The sequence below is a fragment of the Brachyhypopomus gauderio genome, unplaced genomic scaffold (assembly GCF_052324685.1).
Source record: "Brachyhypopomus gauderio isolate BG-103 unplaced genomic scaffold, BGAUD_0.2 sc60, whole genome shotgun sequence".
NCBI lineage: Eukaryota > Metazoa > Chordata > Actinopteri > Gymnotiformes > Hypopomidae > Brachyhypopomus > Brachyhypopomus gauderio.
Window position 1 is genome coordinate 1,576,648 of NW_027506881.1, and position 12,215 is coordinate 1,588,862.

The following is a 12,215-nucleotide window of genomic DNA, read 5'->3' on the forward strand; positions in this document are numbered from 1 at the left end:
CAAATGTAGCCCAAAAACCGCACCCCGCGGCCCCAGAATTTTTACCCGTGGCTGGATTTTCAAACAAGCCCAATTTGGCGTTAAAACCGCGAACCTGGCAACTCTGCCTCACTCTGCCTCTTGCCTACTTACGTCACGTGATCATAGTCTGCAGCGCGAATAGCTCCCTCTATTGCTGGACGAGGATAACGCAATTTGAGTTTGCTGTTATTCAAGGAGTTATCGTGGCTCTTTCGATGTGTTTCTCGTGAAACTTCACATCGCGATAACGATAAAAATACGATTAATCGTGCAGCCCTAGTGGAACAGTTGCTGTCCGCGTTTGAAAGATCAAGCTCTCGGCTGGGAGTACACGTACGTCCGCTAGCATCTAGCTGTTACCCGCTAGCATCTAGCCCCGGTTCGCTAGCTTCTAGCTCCGGTTCGATAGCATCTAGCCCCGGTCCGATAGCATCTAGCCCCGGTCCGATAGCATCTAGCCCCGGTCCGATAGCATCTAGCCCCGGTCCGATAGCATCTAGCCCCGGTCCGATAGCATCTAGCCCCGGTCCGCTAGCTTTTAGCTCCGGTTCGCTAGCTTTTAGCTCCGGTTCGCTAGCTTTTAGCTCCGGTTCGCTAGCTTTTAGCCCCGGTTCGCTAGCTTTTAGCCCCGGTTCGCTAGCTTTTAGCCCCGGTTCGCTAGCTTTTAGCCCCGGTTCGCTAGCTTCTAGCCCCGGTTCGCTAGCTTCTAGCCGTGATCCGATAGCTTCTAGCCCCGGTTCGCTAGCTACTAGCCCCGGTTCGCTAGCTTCTAGCCCCGGTTCGCTAGCTTCTAGCCGTGATCCGATAGCTTCTAGCCGTGATCCGATAGCTTCTAGCCCCGATCCGATGGCTTCTAGCCCCGATCCGATGGCTTCTAGCCCCGATCCGATAGCTTCTAGCCCCGATCCGATAGCTTCTAGCCCCGATCCGATAGCTTCTAGCCCCGGTTCGCTAGCTTCTAGCCGTGATCCGATAGCTTCTAGCCCCGATCCGATAGCTTCTAGCCGTGATCCGATAGCATCTAGCTAGAAAAGAGCAAGCTCTCGGCTGGCAGTACACCACGACATCTACTAGTCGAGAGTTTGCTCTTTCAAATGCGGACAGCAACTGTTCCACTGAAACGGCTCTGAAACTAGCTGTGATCCGCTAGCATCCAGCTCTGCTCGGTAGCATCCAGCTCTGACCATCACTCTGCTGTCGACTATATTGGACACTGAATAAACAATAACACGTAATAACTTGGTGTGTGTCATGAACTTTATTGATACTGATGTAAACCAAACAATCAATAGCTGACGTCCCTTGGCTTGCTAAAGCTGGGCGTACACTGTACGATATTTTAAATGGTGTACTCGGCTCCATCTCAAACTACGACTAAATCGCAGGGAGAGTCGGCTCGTGGAGCTGCTTCAACAGTGTGATACTCTCACGAGGAGCGATTTGAATTTCAAACATGTTTGATATTCTTGCGACGCTGCGATTTCTGATCGGGAGTTGGTCGTGAGGTGTGAATCGCTCCTCGTTTACCTGTGTAAACTATACGATGCACGACACGCGATTGAGCCGAAACTCGGCCCGATTGCAAAAATAGTCGCACGAGTGAAAAATCGGCTGAAAATGGGCCAGAAATCGCACAGCTTAACCTAGCTAGATATTGTTAACTAAAGCTGTCAGTATCATTTGTAATATTATAATATATATCATAATAATATAGACTGTTTTACCACTCCGTAGGATGACTAATGGAACCAGCTATACCTTAAATAATAGTTAGTTACCTAGCTAGTGCTAGCTGGTGTTAGCTTACCCTGGTATAAGTGAATAAATTATTCTACAAACAATTTGTAGCCTCTATTTAACTTGGAACCGTTCATTGTTGAATGTTCTCCAACGATACTGGAAACGTATTTAAAATTCAGTCTCGGCAGCGACGACAGGGATGAAGTAAACACACGCTCCATGCTGAGGTGAATTGACAACAACTATCTTCTGCGAGTACCGGAACTTGTTTTACCCGGCGGTGACGTATTTCCGTTTTGTTGTGAAAAGGGCCTATTCATGTTTAGTTTAAATTTTATTCTGTAATGTATTATTAGTATGCTTTGAAAATGTCTGGTTATTCTTTTTGAAACCCTGATATTATATATGGCGTTTTTATTACAGATGTACATATTGTTTATTGTGCATAAGCACTGAGTAAATATTGTGTCAGTCTGCTGAGAGCTGGACTGGCGGAGGCGCCATTTGAGTTATTGCTGCAAACAAATTGTTCTGCATTATTTTGAATATTATATGTGCAGGAAAAATACACCCAGTCCGAAGCTGATCCCGGTGTCCTGAACTTTATTTCGACGCAACATACACAACGCAGATTATTGAAGGGTAGCAGGGCGAGTGAACCGGCTACACCAGCAACACGTATGCGCCAGGTTTGCGAACAACTTATACTGGGAATTAATGAAACGGACTGAAACAACTGACTGTGGATCAGCTGTTTCTTCAGAAGACGCTGCGCCATTGCCCCAGTTCTGAAGGAGAGATCTGTGAACGCACCTTTCGTTGTCATCCCACATCATCCAATTAAAGAACAGCTGATAGCGTTGTGCGATCCTGATCGGTCATTAATAGTACTGGAGATGGACTGTGATTGGTCGGTTCAAGAGCAAGTCCCTCCTTCTGTGAAGTCACGAAGAGCTGCTGCGGAATCCGGCGGGAAGTCGAAATACTCAGTAAATAGACCCAAACATTGAATATTATAAGAGTAACGTTATTTAGCATTATTTATTTATTTATTATTTACTTGATTTAAAATATGATATTTTTGTTGAAAGACAATGCTATGTTTTAAGTTATATTTCAGCTGTTGTTACTGTGTAGTGTAGATTGTTGACTGGGGGGTGTAATGGACAAAAAATAAGTATTATATCGTGATCGATCGATCACCAGTAGTTGGTGAATTAGTAACGCGTGTGAAATCAAATGCGTGTTTTTCACTACGCCGGTTTTAAAAGTATTAGCGGCTCGCTAGGCTTGTAAACAAACCGCGCAGCACGAAGATGTAGCAGTGTGTTGCCCTCAGAGCTGATGAGGTAACCGGGCCACAGCACAGACCGTTAGTGCAGGTGAGAGTGTGGACCGGCTGGGGAGCCGCATGAAACCAGGCAAAGAGCCACAGGTTGGCCACTCCTGGTCTAGTGGTATAGCTTCATAACGGTCCGCTGGATATCTGGATATAACGATGTTGGTATGCTAGCAATACAAGGCATTTTCTACATTTTGTTCAGAGTTTGTAGTTTGACAAATACATGCCAATTGCATCTTGTCATAAAACATTTTTTTTTCTTAAATTTTTTTTAGCATCTGTCTGAAAGTACAGCTCTTCTCCAGATTAATTTTAGTAAGCATCATCTTATATTTATGCTAATATAGTTTAGTTTACTTGCAAACATGTCTTTGCAGCCATTATAATACAGACAAAAAGAATGATGGTCAAATGCCAAATTTGTCATTTTTTGGGTTGTTTAGATTAGAAAATCACTGGGGTTGTTGGTCTTGCTCTGTATACTGTGTGTGTGTGCATATGTATGTGTATTAATGATGCAAATGATTAATCGACAGTGTCACTTAAAGGGCCAAGTGCCTGTCTGTTAGGGAATTCGCTGCGAGGAGTAGTAGTCGCTACAATTTCAACATTGTTAATTTAGGCAAAGAAGTCAAATGTTCTGTGTGTAATGTGGTATTGAAGTACAACAGTTCCACTAGCTCACTCAATTATCATTTGAACACCATGCATGCAGCTGTCCTGCATATCACCAGTGCACCTGGTCAACCTAAAATCACAGCTACACTGGGAAGGCGAGCGTTTTCGAAGCTCGCTACAAAAAAATACGAGTGAGCTAAAAACAAACCTATATACTGCTACTACTGTAGCCCTTATAACAGATTGTTGGACGGCTCTAACAACAGAAAGTTACATTACTGTGACGTGCCACTACACTGCCGAGAACTGGCAGCTAAAATCTGCAGTGCTGATTACGACAAACATGTCGGATAGACACACCGCTGACAGTTTAACTGACAAGCTCAATGATGTTGTGGAAACTTGGGCACTCTCCGGTCGCGTTACAGCATGTGTTCACTACAAAGCTAGAAACATTGTCCAAACATGGGCTCAATAATATTCTGTTTGGCTCTCTATTTAATTTCCTTTTTTTTAAACATTAAAAAAAATGTCTAATGTTTCAAATTGAACTGAGCCAGTCCTTAATTTATTCCTTTTTTAAAATGAAAGAATGTATTTTGTTATACCATAAAGATTTCCTCTTCATGCATAATTACTTGAGCAATATATAATATAATACAATATAATTATCATAATATAATATATACTTTTTGAACAAAGTGTTTTAACTACACTGCTCAAAAAAATAAAGGGAACATTTAAACAACACAATGTAACTCCAAGTCATCCACACTTCGTGTTCAGATAGGAAGCAACACTGATTGTGAATCAATTTCAACTGCTCTTGTGCAAATGGAACAGACAACAGGTAGAAATGAGAGATTTTCAACTGATTTCAAAGATTTTTATTAATTGAGATCTAGGATGTGTTATTTTAGTGTTCCCTTAATTTTTTTGAGCAGTATATTTAGCTGATATTTTTAAAAGCCCTATTGAAACACTGAAATTCAGGTGAAAAACGCCGCTTATCGATTAATCGAAAGTCGATCGATAAGATCAGTCAACTAACGATTAATGAATTAATCGATAATTTGCATCCCTAATGTGTATGTGTATATATATGCCTAGATTCGACATGTACAAACAATTATTTTATTAAAATAAAATATTTTCTGCTAAATTGGATTTCCTGAGTTTAGACAATCTTACAATTTTATCTTTTTCACAGAATGGCAAGTCCTGGTAGGCGAGGTGGAGGAAAATGCCCAAGAGAACCCGCTTTGAGCCAAACACTGATGTACAACGTCATGAGCAAGGTATTTTTTTTAGTAATATTTTAGTTTTAGATACACAGTTAATACACAGTTCATGGTTAATACATGGTTCTAACACACAAGTGTTATCTTTTAATGAAAATAGTGGAGTTGTTGATGCTCCTGATGCAAATAAAAGTCCCTCACTGGTTATTATTTATGGCCAAGTGCAAATCAGTATAGCTGTGGCTACAACAAATACCCAATACATTAGATCATTAAAATGCTGGAAGATGGTAAAGTAATTCCACAGACACTTGTTTAAAGTCACATGCTTTTATTAGACAATGAATAAGCCTGGAATCCTAGTTGGCAATATTAGCACCTAGCAGTAGTAATGGTAACCTGACCCATTATGTACAACTCCAAATGAGAATAAAAACAGGACAGTGTTTCTTCTTTGAATGGGGCCCATTTATGGCTAGTGAAGCAAAACAAACAAACAAAACCACTAATGTGATTTTACACAAGTGATATCAACAGGTAAGTTGTAATCATGATTACTCTGGACTGACCTGCCTGCACTCCTGACCTGTCCCCAACAACACAATGTGACAATGATGACCCTGTACTGTTGCACACCATAAGGCATGCTTGAGGGATGAATGTCACAATAACACCTTAAATGTCATGACTTTATATCCTTGGTGCCAACATTTCTTATAAGTGTTATGAAAAGGAATGGTAATAGTACAGAGCAGTAAATCAGGCATGAAAATCTGTCACATTTCTGCTAAATCCGCCGTTTTGAAGTTGAAAAGGGTGACCATATATATATATATATATATATATATATATATATATATATATATATATATATATATATATATATATATTGGGGGTGGGCATAGATTAATTTTTTTTATCTAGAATAATCTCACTGAAATCTTGAAATTAATCTAGATTAATCTATACTAATCTATATTAAAAAGTCAGTTTTTGAGATAGGATTTCTATCCTTCTAATACAGGGGGTGCATTAGATCAGGGGCTCATCTTCTGTTTCCAAAATGCATCAATGACTGCTTGAGAAAGCTGTTCTACTTTGATACTTGAAGAAAAAAAACATGCTCAATAAATGTAGGCTACTCGTGTTCAACGGTTTATTCAGTTAAACATGAATTTGTAAGCCTACATACTGTACATTAAAAGCTGAATAACATGTTTATTCAGCTAAACATGATATTTGAAATGTAAGCCAACATTTAGTACATTTAACCTCATGGACATAATTTGGGGTGGACTTTTTCAAAAGCCGGTTTTGGTCCTCTGCAGTTTTAACGGTTAAAAAGAAATATTTAAATAGCAACGAATCTAGCGCTAGGACCATGCAGAAAACGACCGCTCCGAGGTCCGCTCCGGTAACACTTTACGTTTCTAAAAATGAATTTTCCATGAAGCAAACCTGGCGACTTCGTGGCTGCATCCATGTAAACACACGAACGATTTGTAATTCACAGGTTTGAAAACTCGTTCTTGCCCCTACTGTGCCATTTGGTTAGGAATACAGCCGAGCTAAACTATCATGGTGAAAGTCATCATAGTTTGCTTACCCATTTTGACCCAATTCCCAACCCAACTTTAAGAATAGATTAACGGCGATAATTTTTATATCGCCCGATAAGAATATCAAATTAACAAACGCAGTTAACGGCCCACCACTAATATATATATATATATATATATATATATATATATATATATATATATATATATATATATATATATATATATATATATCCAATCAATCCAATCATAGAGGCCAAATTGTGTTCCAATCATACAAACGTTCTTCATTCGTGTTGTGACATCATTCATATCATTCATGTTATTCATTTATTGCTAAGCGTGACGAGAAGCAGGACCTAGAGCTATCTACGCCGGGGACAAGGCAGAAGAGCGTACATTTACCACTACATTTACCAGATCGTACATTTACCAGTGGATTTAATTGGGTGATTAATGGTTTCAATCGTTTTCATATTTTGCGGTAAAACAAAGTTACTGCCGTTGGCTACAGCTTGCGTTGAACACTGTCAGAGCTAGCCACAAGCTCTTGTGATAAATAGGTAGATAGATGAGCCTATTAAGTTCGCATCAGTAGTTAACGGTGACATAAAATAAGAAACACGATTTTTTTCTAGTGTGTCTGTAGTTGTAACTGGTGAATCCAGGGACGTGTGAGGATAACATTCGTGCCAGGGCTGAAAAGGTTGAAGATGAAGTTGTAAACTCTTGTCATTTGAGTCTACTCTGTGCTTTAGCCCATGTTAGAAAATAAAAACACGTGAACCCTGGTGTTTTTACACTTATTTTTGCCGCTGATATTATTTATTGGTTTATTAAGATGTAATGGTTTTGACTGAGCCATCTGGAATGCCGAAAGCGGGTTTCTCATGTTTACGGATCTGGCTCCATCCATCAACAAGACAGGTGTCAATTTTTTTAGGTTTTTTTTTTTTTTGTTTTTTTTTTTAATGGATTTTACTATATTTGGCATCACCTGTTGCCATACCCCTGTACACCAGCAGCCTAGTAAATGCTTTACAGTTCCAACTTTTTTTTAAAATGTGTTGCAGGTCTAAAATGCAGGAATGTAAGAAAGTTGATCAGCATAGAATAGAATAAAAAATAAAAGTCAATGCATTTAATTATTTTATTAGCATTTTCTAAACTGTCCCAATGCTTTCTGATTTGGGGTTGTCCTTAGTACATTTGGCATGAGGACCTCAGAGTCCCACAAAACCTTCGTTATTTTGGTGCTTTTATCAAGCGTGTTTTGATTGTATGCACATTGGCATGCAGAAGACACTACTTAATGTATTGGTTCCATTGCTTTGTAGTTTACCCAGAAATGTAGCCAACAATTCTGTAAACATTTTGATTAATATTTAAGATGTATGACATGGTCTGACAAACTCCAACTAAAACCAACCTGACCACTAACTGCCATATTTGATCATTTTGCTTTAATGACCTGCAAGTTGATATTTTAGCTTTTGGAATTTGACATCAGCATTTTTTAATGTACTTAAGCTATCTCATTCTTTTTTCAGGCCTTTTTGTATTTTTGACATTCGAAGATGGATATATCGCAAAAATGTTCAAGTCCTGTGATTTACTGAAAGTAGATGAGTCTCCTATTGACAGTTTCAAAGAGCTGACACCTGAAGGCAAGGTTCTCACGCGGTGGTCTGACAATAGATTTGATAATGCCACCATCGAGTATGTTGGTGAAACTGAGCAAAAACAGGATGAAACGAAAGGAGCAAGAAAGGACATGGAAAAAAAAACAATCAAGCTGATTGAAATTAGATGAGCATCAGAGCCATTCCAAGTAATCCAAGATGCAAGGAATCATATCTGGGAGTTTCGTTTTGTCCCTCTCTAAATGAAACTCACCCACATCTGCCACCTTTTGTTTAAAGTGCAAATCAGAATATTGGTCTAAACATGACTGATGAGAATTCTAATCCAAGTTCAGCAGATACCGTAATCCTGGAGCATCATCCATCTCCAGAATGTGGAAAAAGAGTTCTCAAAGACTGGACCAAATGAAGCCAGACCAACCATGTAGTGCTTGCAGGCAATGATGGAGGAAAGAAAAAGGATGAAAGAGATGCTGTCTAGTATCAGTAAGTCTTTTTGCTGTACTTTCCTCAGTTTTGAGGAACTTGCTTCCCTGTGCTTAATTGTTTGCTTAGTATTGGAAGACAAACAAAGAGGACCAAATCTTGGCCACAGTATACAGTCCCTGACATAAGTTCTGTCGCTTATCCATGTTGTGGAAACAAACGCTTATAACCTGACTTTAAATGCATCGATTGGTTTTAGAAATGACTCGTATGAAAGCCAAAACCCTCCCAAATGAGATTTAATTTACGAAAATAAATTTGCTTCACTGCAGAAATATTGATCATTCAATGAACACAGAAAGGTCAGATTTTGGCAAGACAAAAGTTTTGTCGCCTTGTCATATATTGCACCCAATCCTAGTTTACAGCCTCACCTGTGCTCACTAATTGATTGGTTAATTAGTGGGTGTGTATAAAAAGAACTCCAGCACCCCAGACCTTCACTTGCACTGCAACTTGACCTCTGACAAAAGGTCAAGTTGGTCAAATGGTCCATGGTCTCCATGGTCAAATCAGTGTCCAGAAGCCAGCACTAAACAAAAGGATGGACGCTGGAAAAGTGGCAGAAGGTGCATTTCTCAGATGAATCTTCAGTTGAATTACACCACAGCCACCGCAAAAACTGCAGGAGACCTGTATAGATCCAAGATTCGTCCAGAAAACAGTCAAGTTTGGTGGTGGAAAGATCATGGTCTGGGGTTACATACAGTATGGGGGTGTGAGAAATATTTACAAGGTGGAAGGCAATATCAATAGCCTAAAATATCAAGAAGTATTAGCTACATCTTACATTACTAATCATAAAAGGGGTCAAATTTTGCAGCAGGATGGTGCTCCATCTCATACATTCATCTCTACATCAAAGTTCCTCAAGGCAAAGTGGCCAGCCCAGTCACCAGACATGAACATCATTCAGCATGTTTGCGGTAGGATGAAAGAGGAAGCTTGGAAGACAAAACCAAAGAATTTTGATGAACTCTGGGAGGCATGTAAGACTGCATTCCTTGCTATTCTTGATGACTTCATCAATAAATTGTATGAATTGTCGAACCGCATGGATGCGGTCCTTCAAGCTAGTGGAAGTCACACAAAAAAACCAATCGATGAATTTAAAGTCAGGATATAAACTTTTGTTTCCACAACATGGATAAGCAACAGAACTTATGTCAGGGACTGTACTGTATACTGTAAAAAGTAAAAAAAAAATTGTGGAAAGTAGTCATTTTTTCTGACCTAATGTAAGAACAGTGATTGTGTAATGATTAGGGGTGGGATGCGATTAAAAAAATTAATCGAATTAATCGGAAGCTTTGTAATTAATTAATCGAAATTAATCGCATTTTAATCGCATTTCAGTATTTAACATGAGAAATATTAATTTAAGTTTGAATGATGAATGAATCAATGAACATAATCATAAACTTCAACATCTTGTTTATTTTTCCACCAGTCTACTACGAAGACCAATATATGTGTAGTGTGCAGAAAACAGTTCAGAACATTGGAAATTCTGACCAAAAATGTTGTTTAATTTTGGGAGTTTTGCTCAGGATATTGGAAGAATTGAAGTAAATCAGAAGATGTTTTTTAATACCATTTTAGATGGTATACTTTTCTTAAATTTCCCAGGCCTCTGCCACAGGCATCTCCATAGTGCCTAGAAGTGGTCTTCTGCATGCTCAAAGCAAATGACTGGATCTTCCATTCATCATCTATAATATGAGCTGTCACACCAAGATCATTCTTGTTGCTAACAGAGGTCCAGTGATCCCCAGTCAGAGCCACATTTGTGGCGCTCTTCACAATAACCTGTTTTACTTCCCTTTCACAATAACCTGTTTTTTTCCCTCGTTCTTACGTACGAGGTTAAGAAGTACTTGGTGCTAAGAACGTTTTGGGAAACTCACCCCTGGACGGTAGTTCATAACTTGCATCAGTTGACGCAATGTGCAGCGCTTCTTGTAAGCCTTTATCTTCGACCACAGAGAGCGAACGACACAAATAATATGACGCGTCATGTATAAACGCGTGCGGAGTCGCGCGCTACGGTCACTCGCGAAAGTTTAATCCAGTCTTAATGGTCCAATGAAGGTACTTTAAAAACCAGCACATTTCCTCACTTAAAAAAAAACCCGGGACAACACCTGTCCAGGATGTGAAATGCGGACGTTTAGGTCACCCTATCGTACTAGGAATACATTTAGCAGCTAAGTTATCATTACTGACCTGCGCGTTAAGCTGGGCGTACACTGCGATTTTTGGCCCATTTTCAGCCGATTTTTCACTCGTTTCGGCTCAATCGCGTGTCGTGCATCGTATAGTTTACACAGGTAAACGAGGAGCGATTCACACCTCACGACCAACTCCCGATCAGAAATCGCAGCGTCGCAAGAACATCAAACATGTTTGAAATTCAAATCGCTCCTCGTGAGAGTATCGCACTGTTGAAGCAGCTCCACGAGCCGACTCTCCGCAACGAGTTAGTCGTACAGTTTGAGCTGGAGCTGAGTACACGATTTAAAATATCGTACAGTGTACGCCCAGCTTTAGCTGCAACATGTTTTGCGTTGAGGTGGTAACGAAGGGTGGAAGTGCTCCTGTGATAAGCGAACTCCTTCCTTCATAAAGTGCAAATAACACTATTTGTGTTTGTACTTCCATCTGGAAGTTTCTTATATTTAAATTTCCCATCCACCAGCGTAGCCTCTTCAGTAATCTCCATAATGCTCATCTTATTGTGCGTCCATATAATCTGTACGCCTGGAACTCGTGCACTGAGAAACATTCCACGATGCAAAAGTGTATCGTGCGTTAAAATGCGTTAATTTTTTTAGTGCGTTAATTTTCCTGTAATTAATTAATCGAAATTAACGCGTTAAAGTCCCACCACTAGTAATGATATTTTCTTGATGACACTGATTTGTTAAAACACCAGCACACTTGATCATTAAGCATTGTGTAACAAAACCAAGGATAATGATATCCAAAAATTATTCTGATACAAATATATACTGCCCAAATAAGCAGATATTTAATTCTCATTGGTGCATTTACACAGTTTTGCACATGTTTTATTTTGTTGCTTGCAAGCTGCAAATAAATCCCAATGCATCCCTTTTTTTCTAGATATTGAACAGTTGCAAGCAGTCCCAAAGGCTAGGCCTGATGATGATGATGATGATGATGATGATACTTTATTATCAGATCAGATCTGAAATTTGTCTTGCATACAAACAGGCCTGGCCAACATGAGTTATATGCAGACAGTGGACTCTTCCTTTCCTCTACCAGACTTCCATCTACTGTTTGAGGAGTTCTTCACTCCTGAAGAGTGCATCAGTTGTGTTCCATTTGGAAAGCATGGGAAAATCCCAGAGGGGAAGAAGAGATTGAATAAATCCAAAGTGGATTAAATACTAAGTAAATATTATAATTTCTTATATAGTATCAGAAATAATTAAATGTTCAGTAGTGTTCAAAATAAGCAGTGAGTTTTTAAAAAGTAAATACAATACAATGTAAATACAATGAAATACAATGTCCAAATCAAAACATTAACAAAATG